This window comes from Emys orbicularis, chromosome 7 (genome assembly GCF_028017835.1).
Source record: "Emys orbicularis isolate rEmyOrb1 chromosome 7, rEmyOrb1.hap1, whole genome shotgun sequence".
Classification (NCBI taxonomy): Eukaryota; Metazoa; Chordata; order Testudines; family Emydidae; genus Emys; species Emys orbicularis.
In genome coordinates this window covers 60,996,762-61,011,225 of record NC_088689.1, presented here as the reverse complement: position 1 = coordinate 61,011,225, position 14,464 = coordinate 60,996,762, and the positions used below count along the sequence as shown (strand labels likewise).

The 14,464-nt window shown below is 46.5% G+C and overlaps 1 protein-coding gene across 1 annotated transcript in view; it reads left to right on the top strand.

The window, feature by feature from the left end:
- Positions 1-331: 331 nt before the first annotated feature.
- The window catches only part of ANXA11 (annexin A11), a 65,329-nt gene continuing 51,196 nt past the window's right edge, over positions 332-14,464 (top strand). Inside the window, exon 1 of the mRNA XM_065408570.1 lies at positions 332-513. The gene's annotated coding sequence lies outside the window, so the exon portion shown is untranslated. The remainder of the gene's footprint in view (positions 514-14,464) is intronic.

Below are 14,464 nucleotides of genomic sequence, written 5' to 3'. Positions count from 1 at the left end.
AGTTTCCTTTTAGTGACAGTGGAAATGAAGCCTAGTAGGTGGGAGACCCCCTGACTCCACATGCAAGTCACAGCGTAGTTATGTAGCCTATTTTCGGTGATTTTTCAAGCCCCACCCAGGCACTCGGGCGTGCAAACCCTTTGTAACACTGACCCTGCCTGGGCAGCCCCGAGCGCCCTGGCTGGATGGCAGCGGGAGGAGCAGGCGCTGGCGCTCGCCTGGGGCACAGCAGAGCTCGCCGGAGCACGGAGCGAGCCACACCTGCATTTCCCGAGCGGAGCAGCCCGCTGGGATAAGAGCCCCGCCCTTCCCCCGGCTGCAGGACGCGCTGTCATGTTTTCCATTGCTGCTGCGGGCGAGTGAAACTCTCCTCCCCGCCCCGGGCCCTGCCGAGCCCCCAGAGGGGAAGCAGGAAGAGCTCTTGTCGGTAGCTGCGGCTCCTCCTCCCCTAGAGCGCCTCGGCCCACAGGAGGAGCGGCCGTCTCAGCTTCCGGAGAGCCCCGCGTCCCCCAGGTAGGAGCCCAGGGTGCAGGGCCAGGCGAGGCGCGCAGGCGGCTGGGGGCGCTGAGGTTGTTGGGGGAGGCTGGAAGGCGAGGCAGAGCGGCGGGGATAGGGTGACCAGATGTCCAGTTTTTATAGGGACAGTCCTGATTTTTGGGTCTTTATCTTATATAGACTCCTATTACCCCCACCCCCCCTCCTGATTTTTCACATTTGCTGTCTAGTCACCTGAGGCGGGGAGCAGCGCAGGAGCACCCGTGGCACCTGGACGGGGCTGGGTGGGAATCCTTCCCCCTCCCCAGCTCCTCACCCCCTTCCTCTGCTGCGCGCTCAGCCCCGACACACCCTGGCGCCCCAGCGCCTACTGCAGTTCCCCGGCCGAGGCCGATCCCCCGGCAGCCAGAAGCAAAGGAAACTCCCACCCGCTGAAAGCCTGGGGAGCTGCAGCGGGGCAGAACCAGTCAGAGTCCGGCCCCTTGGCTGCAGCGTACCCAGGGTTTCTGGTGTAGCTTGACTGGGGGGTTGCTGCGGTTGGGACTGCAAACTCGGGGGAGGGAGGGTGGACTGTCTTTCTGTGTTGTGCAGTACCTGGCCACAGGCAGGGCTGCAATGGAAATACGTGTCGATTTCACTGCTCAGTAACTACTGCTAAAAGGACAGGAGGGGTATGTATATGGGGGGGGGGGGGCAGGGAATGAGTATAAGCTTCCATATTTACATCCCTCCCCATGCACACATTTTCCTACACTTCTTTTGGGCAGTAGGCAACAGTGTGATGCCATGTGGTTGCTTCCTGGTACGGTCCAGGAGAGTGGCTAATAAAAATAACCTTATTGAAATATATTGTTAAACATTACATAGGTCATACATGTGCCTTTTAATCAGCTGAAAGTGTTTCCTCTTTACCTGAATTCCCTCCAGAGTGTTGTCACATCACTTGCTCTGAGGCGTGTTGCATTTAATTTCAGAAAGGGGAACTACCCAAAAATTGGGAGGTTAGTTAAACAAAAATTAAAAGTTACAGCACTAAAAGTAAAATCCCCTGCAAGCTGCATGGAAACTTTTAAAAGACACCATAATAGAGGCTCAACTTAAATGTATACCCCAAATTAAAAAACACAGCAAGAGAACCAAACAAGTAGCACTGTGGCTAAACAACAAAGTAAAAGAAGCAGTGAGAGGCAAAAAGGCATCCTTTAAAAAGTGCAAGTTAAATCCTAGTGAGGAAAATAGAAAGGAGCATAAACTCTGGCAAATGAAATGTAAAAAATATAATTAGGAAGTCCAAAACAGATTTTGAAGAACAGCTAGCCAAAGACTCAAAAAGTAATAGCAAAAAAAAATTTTAAGTACAGAAGCAGGAAGCCTGCTAAACAACCACTGGAGCCATTGGACGATCGAGATGCTAAAGGAGCACTCAAGGACAATAAGGCCATTGCGGAGAAACTAAGTGATTCTTGGCATCGGTTTTCACGGTTGAGGATGTGAGGGAGATTCCCAAACCTGAGCCATTCTTTTTAGGTGACAAATCTGAGGAACTGTCCCAGTTTGAGGTGTCATTAGAGGAGGTTTTGGAACAAATTGATAAACTAAACAGTAATAAGTCACCAGGACCAGATGGTATTCACTCAAGGGTTCTGAAGGAACTCAAATGTGAAATTGCAGGACTACTAACTGTGGTATATAACCTATCATTTAAATCAGCTTCTGTACCAAGTGACGGGAGGATAGCTAATCTGAAGCCAATTTTTAAAAGGGGCTCCAGAGGTGATAGTGGCAATTACAGGCCGGTAAGCCTGACTTCAGTACCGGGCAAACTGGTTGAAACTATAGTAAAGAACAAAATTGTCAGACACATAGATGAACATAATTTGTTGGGGAATAGTCAACACGGTTTTTGTAAAGGGAAATCATGCCTCGCCAATCTACTAGAATTCTTAGAGAGGACCAACAAACATGTGGACAAGGGGTGGATATAGTATATTTAGATTTTCAGAAAGATTTTCAGACCTTTGACAAAGTCCCTCACCAAAGGCTATTGAGCAAAGTAAGCAGTCATGGGATAAGAGGGAAGGTTCTCTCATGGATTGGTAACTGGTTAAAAGATAGGAAATAAAGGGTAGGAATATATGGTCAGTTTTCAGAATGGAGAGAGGTAAATAGTGGTGTCCCCCAGGGGTCTGTACTGGGCCCAGTTCTATTTAACATATTCATAAATGATCTGGAAAACAGTGAGGTGGCAAAATTTTCAGATGGTACAAAACTACTCAAGATAGTTAAGTCCCAGACAGGCTGCCAAGAGCTACAAAAGGATCTCAAAACTGAGTGACTGGGCAACAAAATGGCAGATAAAATTCAATGTTGATAAATGCAAAGTAATGCACATTGGAAAACATAATCCCAACTACACATATCAAATGATGGGGTTTAAATTAGCTGTTACCACTCAACAAAGAGATCTTGGAGTCCTTGTGGATAGTTCTCTGAAAACATCCACTCAGTGTGCAGCGGCAGTCAAAAAAGTGAACAGAATGTTGGGAATCATTAAGAAAGGGATAGGTAATATGACAGAAAATATCAAGTTGCCTCTGTATAAATCCATGGTACGCCCCCATCTTGAATACTGTGTGCAGATGTGGTCACCCTGTCTCAAAAAAGGTATATTGGAATTGGAAAAGGTTCAAAAAAGGGCAACAAAAATGATTAGGAACATGGAGCGTCTGCCATCTGAGGACAAATTAATAAGACTGGGACTTTTCAGCTTGGAAAAAGGACAACTAAGGTGGGATATGATACAGGTCTATAAAATCATGACTGGTGTGGAGAAAGTAAATAAGGAAGTGTTATTTTTTATTCCTCATAACACAAGAACTAGGGGTCACCAAATGAATTTAATAGGCTGCAGGTTTAAAACAAAAGGAAGTACTTCTTCACACAACATATAGTCAATCTCTAGAACTCATTGCCAGGGATGTTGTGAAGGCCACAATTATAACAGGGTTAAAAAAAGAACTAGGTAAGTTCATGGAGGACTGATAGCCATTGATGGGCCTACCAGGATGGGCAGGGATGCAATGCCATGCTCTGAGTGTCCCTAGCCTCTGTTTGCCAGAACCTGGGAGTGGGCGACAGGAGATGGATCACTTGTTGATTGCCTGTTCTGTTCATTTCCTCTGGGGCACCTGGCATTGGCCACTGTCAGAAGACAGGATACTGGGCTAGATGGACCATTGGTCTGACCCATTATGGCCATTCTTGTGTTCTATGTTCTTATTCATGTGGGGAGGTGCGATTAGCAGTTTGTGTAGATGTGCCTGCGCTAGCTCTGCTTGAGCTAGCACCTAAACATAGCGGTGTGTCCATGGTGGCACAGGCGGCCACTTGGCCTGGAGTACAATCCTTCCCGACCCCCTGGCTATGTATTGGGGTGGCAAGCCTAAGCTGTCATCCATGCCACTGTGGACACGCTGCTATCTTTAGGCACTAACGTGGGTACCTCTGTGTGAGCTGGGAGACATGTATCCCAGCTCAAATGTAGACATAGCCAGAGAAACGAACTGTCAGATGAATCGGAATCCCTGCCATGAGGTGGAGCATATAGGGCAGGGGTGGGCAAACTTTTTGGCCCAAGGGCCACATCAGGGTTGCAAAACGGTATGGAGGGCCAGGTAGGGAAGGCTGTGCCTTCGCAAACAGCCTGGCCCCTGCCCCCTATCCATCCCCTCCCACTTCCCGCCCCCTGACTGCCCCCCCAGAACCCCGACTCATCCAACCCCCCCTGCTCCTTGTCCTCTGACCGTCCCCTCCTGGGACCCCACCCCCTATCCAACCCCCCCATCTCCCTGTCCCCTGACTGCCCCTGTCCCCTGACAGGCCCCCCGACCCATCCAACCCCCCCCACATTCCTTTTCCCCTGACCGCCTCCTCCTGGGACCCCCGTCCCTAACTGCCCCCCCAGGACCCCACCCCCTATTCAACCCTCCCTGCTCCCTGTTCCCCCCCCCGGGACCCCTCAACCCCCAGGGACCCCACCCCCACCCAATCCCCCCGCTCCCTGTCTCCTGACCGCCCCCCCCCAACCTCCACCCCATCCAACCGCCCCCTGTTCCCTGACTGCCCCCCGGGACCTCCTTCCCCTTATCCAACCCTCCTCTCCTCCCACCCCCTTACCATGCGATGGGAGTGTGCATGGCGGCTCTTTCCCTCAACCCATAAAATATATAAATACAACTGCCATTGGGTAAGCCATCAGAAATAAATGTCCTAGACCAACCCTTAAAATACATATAAGGCTGTTTTCTCTGTTTACAGTGGAGTTATGCCAGCAGAGAACTTGGCCTCATATCTATCTCCTTATTGAGCAAGGCAGAGTTCCCAGACTCACTGAGGTTCTTGTGGAAATCCCACCTGCTAATCCTATACCTAGTAGTCACCAGAAGTCCTGCATCATGAGAGCCTGTCATGCTGTCCTGCAGTGGCTCAAGAGCATAGGTACCAACCTCAGGGCAAACTGTTAAGAACCAGGGCACAAACCCCAAATTGGTTCTGAGTTCTATACTTATGTAAGCGGGGGAATGGTCCCGCTATTGTGGGGAACTTTCCTGGCTTCTGCACTACCCCGGTGAAATGGGCTAGCGGAAGGATCTGAGTCCTCGCTCCCACTTCCTTTACCCAGAGGCCTCCCTGCCCTCAAGGACTCCCCTTGCACTCTTCTGTCTGGCAGAGTCCTCATAACCCTAACAAGGCTGGGCCCAGGATTCCTGGGGGGCTCGACCCCCCCCCCAACCTTGCTGTGGTCACCTAGGTCAGGGGCTAGAGTGTCCCCACTCCGGGGTACTCTCTCCACACTGGATGCTTTCCTGACCCACTGATCATTACATACGATTTAAAGCAATACAGTTTAGTTAATTAACAATTAGTTTAAAAAGGAATAAGGAAAAATGGGAAAGGTTGAAGGAAACACATCACCCCGCTCTGTGGCAGGGAACATTACAAACAGTGTCTCTGGAACGTCCAGGCAGTTCACAGTCTGTTTCTTGTAGATCCCAGGCCTCCTTCTCAGGCCCTGGCTGTGCTGCAGGGATGCTGTGGGTCGGACACTTCTCTGGCCACACGCTCTCAGGCTCTAGGTGGCAGGACCCTTCTTCCCAGCGTCGCCCCTGCCCTGTCAGGGTTACGATCCTCCTCCAAGTCTGGCCTGCAGAGCCTCTTGGCTGAGGCATCTCCCTTTGCTGGGCCCACTGCCCAGGGTTCCCCTCGCTCTCCCCAGCTGCTCACCATACCCGGATCCAGACTGCACCACTCTGCCTCAGCACGGCTGCTGCTGCTGCTCTGCCTCCAGCTCCCTGGGCTGCTTTTCTGGCCCCTCTGGCTCTGGTTGCTACAGCTCTGTTCACAGGACAGGTCGGCTCTGCAGGCTACTTCTGTGACTCTGCTCCCAGCTCTGACCTGCTTCCTGGCTGCTTGTCTAGCCCCTCTGGCTCTGGTTGCTGCAGCTCTGCTCCCAGGGCAGGTCTGCTCTCTCTGGGCTGTGCTCTGGCTTTGGGGCTGCAGCTCTGCTCCCAGCAGCTTAGCTTGGGCCCACTCTGTCTGACCCAGGCAATTCCAGTTCACACGGAGGACGGGACCCCCCTGGCCTCCTGACTCCTTGATTAGCCTGCCCGCCCTGTCAGTCAGGCTGACCTGGAGTTTTGGCCTCTCCCCATTGCCCCTGGGGACTGTCAGTCTCAGGGACTTCATTTCCCATTGACCCTTCCCCTTTTAGTACTGGGAGCTAGCCAACCAAAACACCCCCACTGAATGTTAGTTGGGGGATAACAGTCCCCTTACACTTAGATTTCACTAGCCAATTATCACTAGCCAAATTCCTCAAGCACTGTACCAGCCTTAACATGGAGTCATAGACAGTCCCCTGGGGTACTCTGATCTATCTTGTGATAGATGGTCCCTTACACTAAAAATCACAACAATATTCAGATTACTCCCAGTCCCAAAGAACTAGTCCCTTGTCCCAGTTCAATTGCACCTTAGATCTCTCACCAAAAACAGTGCTTGTAGCCAAACTTGTAATAAACTGTCTAAAGAGTTACTAACTAGGAAAAGGAAATAAGTGTTATTTACAAGGTTAAAGCAGGTAAACGTAGATAAACACAAATGGGTTCCGATCTTAAGTTTCCAAAAGTAATAGAAACTTTTATAATAAGCAAACTTTCTATGTTCTTTAGCACTAACCTAGACTATGCACTGGTATTCTTTTGTTTATGCTTAATAATCTTTGCCCTTCAGAGTTCAAGCAGCATAAAAGATACAGTTCCTCCTTGCTAGGACTTTTGATTCCTTCCCACGTTCTGCAGTTCAACTGTTGGGAGGAATTCACTTGCACATCTCCTGGGGAGGGAGGAGCAGTCAACAAAGTCTTTCATCCTCTGATGTTCCACAATGGTTCGTCTGGTGGGGAGTGAGCTAGGGCGCCCAGGCCTGCTTTATTGCGCTGTAACTCGCAAGTGTAGCCAAGGCTTTAGTTTCCAGTTGGTAGTGTTGGCCTTCTTTTCTTGGCCAGGAAATAACACCTCCTGCTGGAAACTAAGGCCTTGGCTACACTTGCGAGTTACAGTGCAATAAAGCAGCCCCGGGCACCCTAGCTCACTCCCCGTCCACACTGACAAGGCACGTAGAGCACTCTGACTCCGCAGCTACAGTGCTGCTGGCACTCCACCTCGGCGAGTGGAATAACGTTTGCTGCGCCCCCACTGGAGCACCGTGGCGCAAGTGTGAATGAGGTGTTGCGTTACTGTGCTGTGAATAGCCTCCGGAAATCCCGTAATCCCCTTAAATCAAGTGGCCACTCTTGTCATTGTTGTGAAATTGGCTGCAGGAATGCAGAAATGCCCTTTCAAAGCTCTGTTTCGGAGAAGCCGGCTGCTTATCAGCTCTGAGAAAGTAAATGTTTGTTTTGTTTGCTTTGAGTGAGTGAGAGAGAGGCGGGGAGGGAGAGGGGGATATGAACTTACAAGACAGCATGCTGACACACTCTCAGCAGCCCCAAAACCCACTTCTCTCCCCCCACATACACACTCCCTGTCACATTCCATCCCCCCTCCCCCATTTGAAAAGCACGTTGCAGTCACTTGCATGCTGGGATAGCTGCCCATAATGTACTGCTCCCAATGCCGCTGCAAGTGCCGCAAATGTGGCCATGCCAGTGCGCTTGAAGCTGTCAGTGTGGACAGACTGCAGCGCTTTCCCTACTGCGCTCTACGAAGGCTGGTTTAACTCACAGCGCTCTACATCTGCAAGTGTAGCCATGCCCTAATATGTCATACTCAATGCTTCTCTTTTGTCTGGTGACTTACAGTTACAAACACTTCAATATTGCCTTATAACTAGGGCTGTCAAGCGATTAAAAAATTAATTACGTTTAATTGCGTGATTAATTGTGCTGTTAAATAAATGTTATTCTATTATTGTTTAAGTATTTTTTGATGTTTTCTACATTTTCAAATATATTGATTTCCATTACAAGACAGAATAAAAAGTGTACAGTGCTCATTTTACATTTATTTTTGCTTACAAATATTTGCACTGTAAAAATTAAAATAAATAGTATTTTTCAATTCACCTTATACAAGTACTGTAGTGCAATCTCTTTATCATTAAAGTTGAACTTACAAATGTAGAATTATGTACAAAAAATAATTGTATTCAAAAATAAAACAATGTAAAACAGAGCCTACGAGTCCACTCAGTTCTACTTCTTTTTCAGCCAATTGCTAAGACAAACAAGTTTGTATACATTTACGGGAGATAATGGTGCCCACTTCTCACTTTCAGGTGACATTGTAAATAAGAACAGGCATTTGCAAGGCACTGTTGTAGCCAGTGTCGCAGGATATTTACGTGCTTCAACCACCATGCCAGAGAACATGTGTCCATGCTGATAATGGGTTCTGCTCGATAATGATCCAAAGCAGTCAGATGCCACCAGCAGAAGGTTGATTTTTCTTTTTTGGTGGTTTGGGTTCTGTAGTTTTTGCATCGGAGTGTTGCTCTTTTAAGACTTCTGAAAGCATGCTCCGCACCTCGTCCCTCTCAGATTTTGGAAGGCACTTCAGATTCTTAAACCTTGGGTTGAGTTCTGTAGCAATCTTTGCATTTTTGTCAAATCTGCAATGAAAGTGTTCTTAAAACGAACAACATGTGCTAGGTCATAATCCGAGACTGCTATAACATGAAATATATGGCAGAATGCGGGTAAAACAGAGCAGGAGACATACAATTCTTCCCCAAGGAGTTGTCACAAATTTAATTAAAGATTTTTTTTTTTTTTTTTTTAAATGAGCGGCATTAGCATGGAAGCATGTCCTCTGGAATGGTGGTTGAAGCATGAAGGGGCATATGAATGTTTAACATATCTGGCATGTAAATACCTTGAAATGCTGGCTACAAAAGTGCCATGCAAACACCTGTTCTCACTTTCAGGTGACATTGTAAATAAGAAGTGGGCAGCATTATCTCCTGTAAATGTAAACAAACTTGTTTGTCTTTGCAATCAGCTGAACAAGAAGTAGAACTGAGTGGACTCATAGGCTCTAAAGCTTTACATTGTTTTGTTTTTGAGCGCAGTTATGTAACAAAAAAAATATTTGTAAGTTGCACTTTCACCATAAAGAGATTGCACTACAGTATTTGTATGAGGTGAATTGAAATATACTATTTCTTTTGTTTATCATTTTTACAGTGCAAATATTTGTAATATAAAGTGAGCACTGTACACTTTGTAGTCTGTTGTAATTGAAATCAATATATTTGAAAATGTAGAAAAACATCCACAAATATTTAATAAATTTCAATTGGTATTCTATTATTGTTTAACAGTGTGATTAAAACTGCGATTAATCGCGATTTTTGAGTTAATTGCGTGAGTTAAATGCGATTAATCGACAGCCCTACTTATAACACGAGATACAGATATTATGACATTAATGCATGCAGCAATTTACAAGCATTTCATAACATCTGAACACTAAACATGTGCTTAGAATTCTAATACCTATTTTAATAATACTAACACACAGGTGAGTCCGATGAATTCCAGCTATGTATTAGTGTTCATTTGAGACATGACGACCTTGGTGTGAGCTACCTGGTCTGCCAGCATCATGGTGTCAAAACTATCAAAATGATTTTTTGAAATCACATCTGTGGAGAGGGCTTAAAGTCCTCAAAGCAGCTCTGTATGTAATATAATATTTAAGGGGAAGCCAGTGTAATGACTGTGTTGTTAGAAAAATAGTTGGGGGAGGGAGGAGCAGCATTAGCTTAAAAATCCATGCAGCGATTCTTTGCCTGAGCTCAAGCCTACAGAATATTTTATTTACTAGTTCATAAATCAGCCAGTTACTGTAAATGCAGCCTCTGGAGTACCATTTACTATCTGGTAGCATGGGAAAAAGGCAGCATGGGATGAAATGTAATTATAATCTAGAGATGGCAAGAGGGAAGCTCTGGTCAGAGTACAGATATGACCAAAGATGTTGGCCAGATGTGACAATAGCTGTGATATTAACAGGGCTGCTGACTCTAAGGGCAAGGCCTCATGTACTCTTTAGTGGAAATCCTGTGTCCGCTCCAGGTAAATTCACAGATGGAGGCTTATCCTGAATTAAATCTGAAAGTGAGTAATACAACAAGTGCTCTTTCCCTTCTGTTATTTATTTTGATATCAAATCACATTAGTTTTACATTTCTCCTAGACCCTTATTTCTCACTGTACCACTTTATACACCCAATGTAACGCTATAGGTGTTTAACTGCGTTATATGAGCTATGTGGGGAAAAGATGGAGTCTTGACCACTGGTTAGGGACACCTTTGGCTTTGGGTGCCTCGAAAGGCAATTTGGCCATGTAAAATAAGCATAAAAGTTAGATGTTAAGGTAAGAAAAGAAGCAGTTTAAACATTTTGTCACTTCTTGTCGCTTATATTTCAGAGTTAATGTTCCCTGTAACAAGTGGGGTAGTAGTTTGCCCCTCTTTCAGTTATTGCTCTAAGCTGTTTGAAGATGGAATACACTGGGAAGGTTTTTCAGCACAACCATAAGCACTAGAAATGTAGTTTTTTTTTGTTTTTTTTTGTTTTTTTTTAAATTAAATTTAGGCCGTGGAGCACAATCCTGTGGCAAATCTGGAGGCAAAGGAGTCATGTAGTAGTTCATGGGTAAGGCTCTGTGTTTGTCATGGAAGTCACGAATTCCGTTACTTTCTGTGACTTCTGCAGCAGCCCCATGTGGCTGGACCAGGAGCCGCCTGAGCAGCTCGGGCAGCCCCCGGGTCAGTCGTACTGGCTGCTGCTGGGCAGTCTCGGGGGGGTGCCCTGCCCCCCAGCAGCAGAAGTTTGGGTGTGGGGGGGTTCAGGGCTTGGGGCCGCAGCTTCCCAGGAGCTGGGTAAGGAGCAAGGCTGAGCCCACCCCACCTCCAACCCCCTCCCCCTGAGCACCTGCGCGCCCGCCCCCACTCCCCGGGTAGCAACTCCCTCCCCAGCACCTGTGCTCCCTCCCCAGCACCCGTGGTGCCCCGAGCACCCCCCCCCCCCCAGTTTTAGTCAGGTATTTTTAGTAAGTCATGGACAGGTCATGGGCCCGTGAATTTTTCCGTGACTTTTATTAAAAATACCCGTGGCTAAAATGTAGCCTTATTCATGGGGCCTACCTAGAGGCAATGGCACCACAAATATGCAAGGAAGTCACCTGCAATAAACTCAGCTTTGTCATTGCTCAGCTGAAGAAAATGATCTGACATCTGGGTCTGGACTTGGGTAAGACACAGTAGCACAGAGAGAACCTGTGAAAGAGAAGATTGGAGCTCAGTGTCATCAGAATAACGATGATGATTCAAATGTACAGGCAAATATCTGAAGTTTGATACTAAAACACCAGGATTCTCAAAACAGAGCCTGCTAGATTTTCTACAATATACAGAAATTATATAGGGATAGAATGCACAGGTAGAACTAATAAGTAGTGTTCTGATGCTTCACACACCTTTTATAATGAAGAGTGTTGATGGAGGTAGTCCTTTTTTTAATTATGGTGCTCCCCTCCCCAGCATCTCTGCTAAATGGTTTGCTGTTGACCTGAACAACAGACACCTTATTGTATTTTTCAGCTTCTGATATTATGCAAATACTGTATTTCCCTTCTTGCAGCTGCCAGGGTGAAATATCCTGCCGTGCTGCAGGTATATAGGTAGTGAAAAGGGCAGCAGTAAATATTTACATTTGCACGGCCGCCTGCAGCTCCCAGTGGCCGCAGTTCGCCGTTCCCGGCCAATGGGAGTTGCGGGAAGTGGGTTTTGGATTGGGCTGATCTTCAATAGCATTGTTCAGCCTGCACAGTGTTATTTATAAAGGGACACTTCCAGCCTGAAAATCCCATTTTGTCTGAAAATATTGTACCTGGGATAGTTACAAGTACCCGCTACATTTGACGAAACTTTGGATATAATCAGGCTGGACCCCTGTAAAGTCAGTCAGTTTCTCCATTGCTGAAAAGACTTGTAAAATTGTTGGAACAATTTGTTTTTTGGAATAGTAATGATAAAAATCTGGAGATGATATAGAAAGGAGACTGTTTCAGAAATGGTATGTTTAGGCTTAAAAGGATTGTATTGGTAAATGTCAGTAAATGTTGCTTTCACCATATACACACAAACTGACAACGTTTACAGATAGCAAAGTAAGAAAAATGTTGCTTGGGAGCTTGACAGGGTCAAAATCCAATAATTTAGACTTTTAAATTAGGCTTTTTACAAATGGACAAGCAAATGAATTGTGAAAACAGATATGATTTGTTGACTTAAAACAAATTATCAACATCATGACCATATCCTTAACGGTTAATAAAACTTTAACTTTTTGAATCTCAATGTCTGTCATCAAATAGCTGTCTCCCAGGCATAATTTCATACAACTGTTAAAATTTAAATTGCTAAAATAAAAAAACTTAAAATGAACATCAATATCTGTTAAAATTATTTTTAAAAATTGAATTCTGCCCAGTGTTTTTATGTTAAAGATGTAAATTGACCATGTTCTTTTCAAAATTGTTTTGTTGATTCAACATGTGCTGGGGTTGAGGTGATGGAAGGGTCCCATATTGTAAGGGTTGTAGCACTTCAGTGTAGACACGAGCTACAACGGCAGGAAGGGTTTTCCAGTCGGTGTAAGTAATCTACCTCCCCTAAGTCGATGGAAGCAGACAGTGTAGCGCTGTCTACAATGGGTTTTTTTTCCTCACCTCTGAGTGACGCAGTTAAGCTGACTTAATTTTCTAGTGTAGACAAAGCGTTTCTTTTTTTTAACTACCCTTTGACTATTTTAGTAAAATTTTAATTACTGTGGAATGCATGGATTTCTGATTTAAATACAGTTCACTTGGTGCCTGTGAAGAATTAGCTGAGGCAAAGCAGTAACTCTTTGCTGTCATTAATGAACAAAGCACACAGTCAAAGTATGACTACTGAATACGGTACTTTGCATATTGACTTCCTGGACAATTCAGCACCTGAGGGAGTTAAGTATGTAGTGAATGTTGTTACACTAGTCTCCATAAAAAACTGTTGACTGATTATATGTAGACTGATATTTAACTGTGTTTTGAGCTTGGCCTTGCCAAATCTAGCTAGCTTCTTACAGATAGGGTGACCAGATGTCCCGATATTGGGACTGTCCCGATATTTAACCCTTTGTCCCGCATCCCGATCAATGTACGATCGGGACACCATTTGTCCTGATATTCGGGTGAGGAGGCGAGCGGGAGGGAGGCGCTGACCCCGTGGGTGCTCTGGGGCTGGAGCACCCACGGGGAAAAATTTGCAGCCAAGCTCCCCCCTCCTCGCCTCCTTCTCCCCTCCCTCCCCCAGTGCACCGCGTCCCCGCTCCCCCCCCCCTTTAGCGCTTCCCGCCACCTAACAGCTGTTTGGCGGCGCTTAGCGCTTTCCAGGGGGGAGGGGGGAGGAGCAGGTATGCAGCGCGCTCAGGGGAGGAGGTGGAGAAGAGGCAGGGCAGGGGCAGGGACTTGGGGGAAGGGTGGAATGGGGGCAGAGCGAGGGTGGATGCTTGGGCGGTAAGAGGTGGGGGGTGGGCGAGCATCCACCCGGCAGAGGGGAAGTCAATGCCGTAGGGGTGAGGGGCGGGCGGACGGGGGGTGTGAAGAGGCGAGCGGTGGGTGGGGGACTGAGGAGGGACACAGCAAGCCAGCGGCAGGCCGGGGGATGAGGAAGGGCGCGGTGTGGGGGCTGAGCAGGGAGGGAGTGGGTCCTGGGGCAGAGTTGGGGCAGAGCCTGGGAGGAGCTGGGGTGGACTGTGGGCGGGGCTGATGGCACCCCAGTGTGTCCCGATCTTTTAGTGTGGTGATCTGGTCACCCTACTTACAGAGCACATTCATATATTTATACTGCATAGGTTTCACAAATACAACTTCTACAAAGGTCTCTTCCAGGCAGTATTTCTTAACCAGGGGTATGCAGAGGTCTTCCAGGGGGCACACCAACTCATCTAGGTATTTTTCTAGTTTTACAACAGGCTACATAAAAAGCAGTAGCAAAGTCTGTATAAACTAAAATTCATACAGACTTGTTTATACTGCTTTGTATACTATATGGTGAAATATAAGTACAATGTTTGTATTCCAGTTGATTTATTTTATAATGATGTGCTAAAATGAGTAAGTAAGCAATTTTTCAGTAATGTGACACTTTTTTTTTTATTTTTATGTCTGATTTTTGTAAGCAAGTAGTTTTTAAGTGAAGTGAAACTTGGGGGTACACAAGACAAATCAAACTCCTGAAAGGGGTACAGTAGTCTGGAAAGATTGAGAGCCACTGGGGTTTTCCATCCTAGTGTGTATGAGATTGTCTCCTTAAGAGCTAGGTATTGTTGTTGTTTTTTTCCCCTTCTTTTGCAGTCT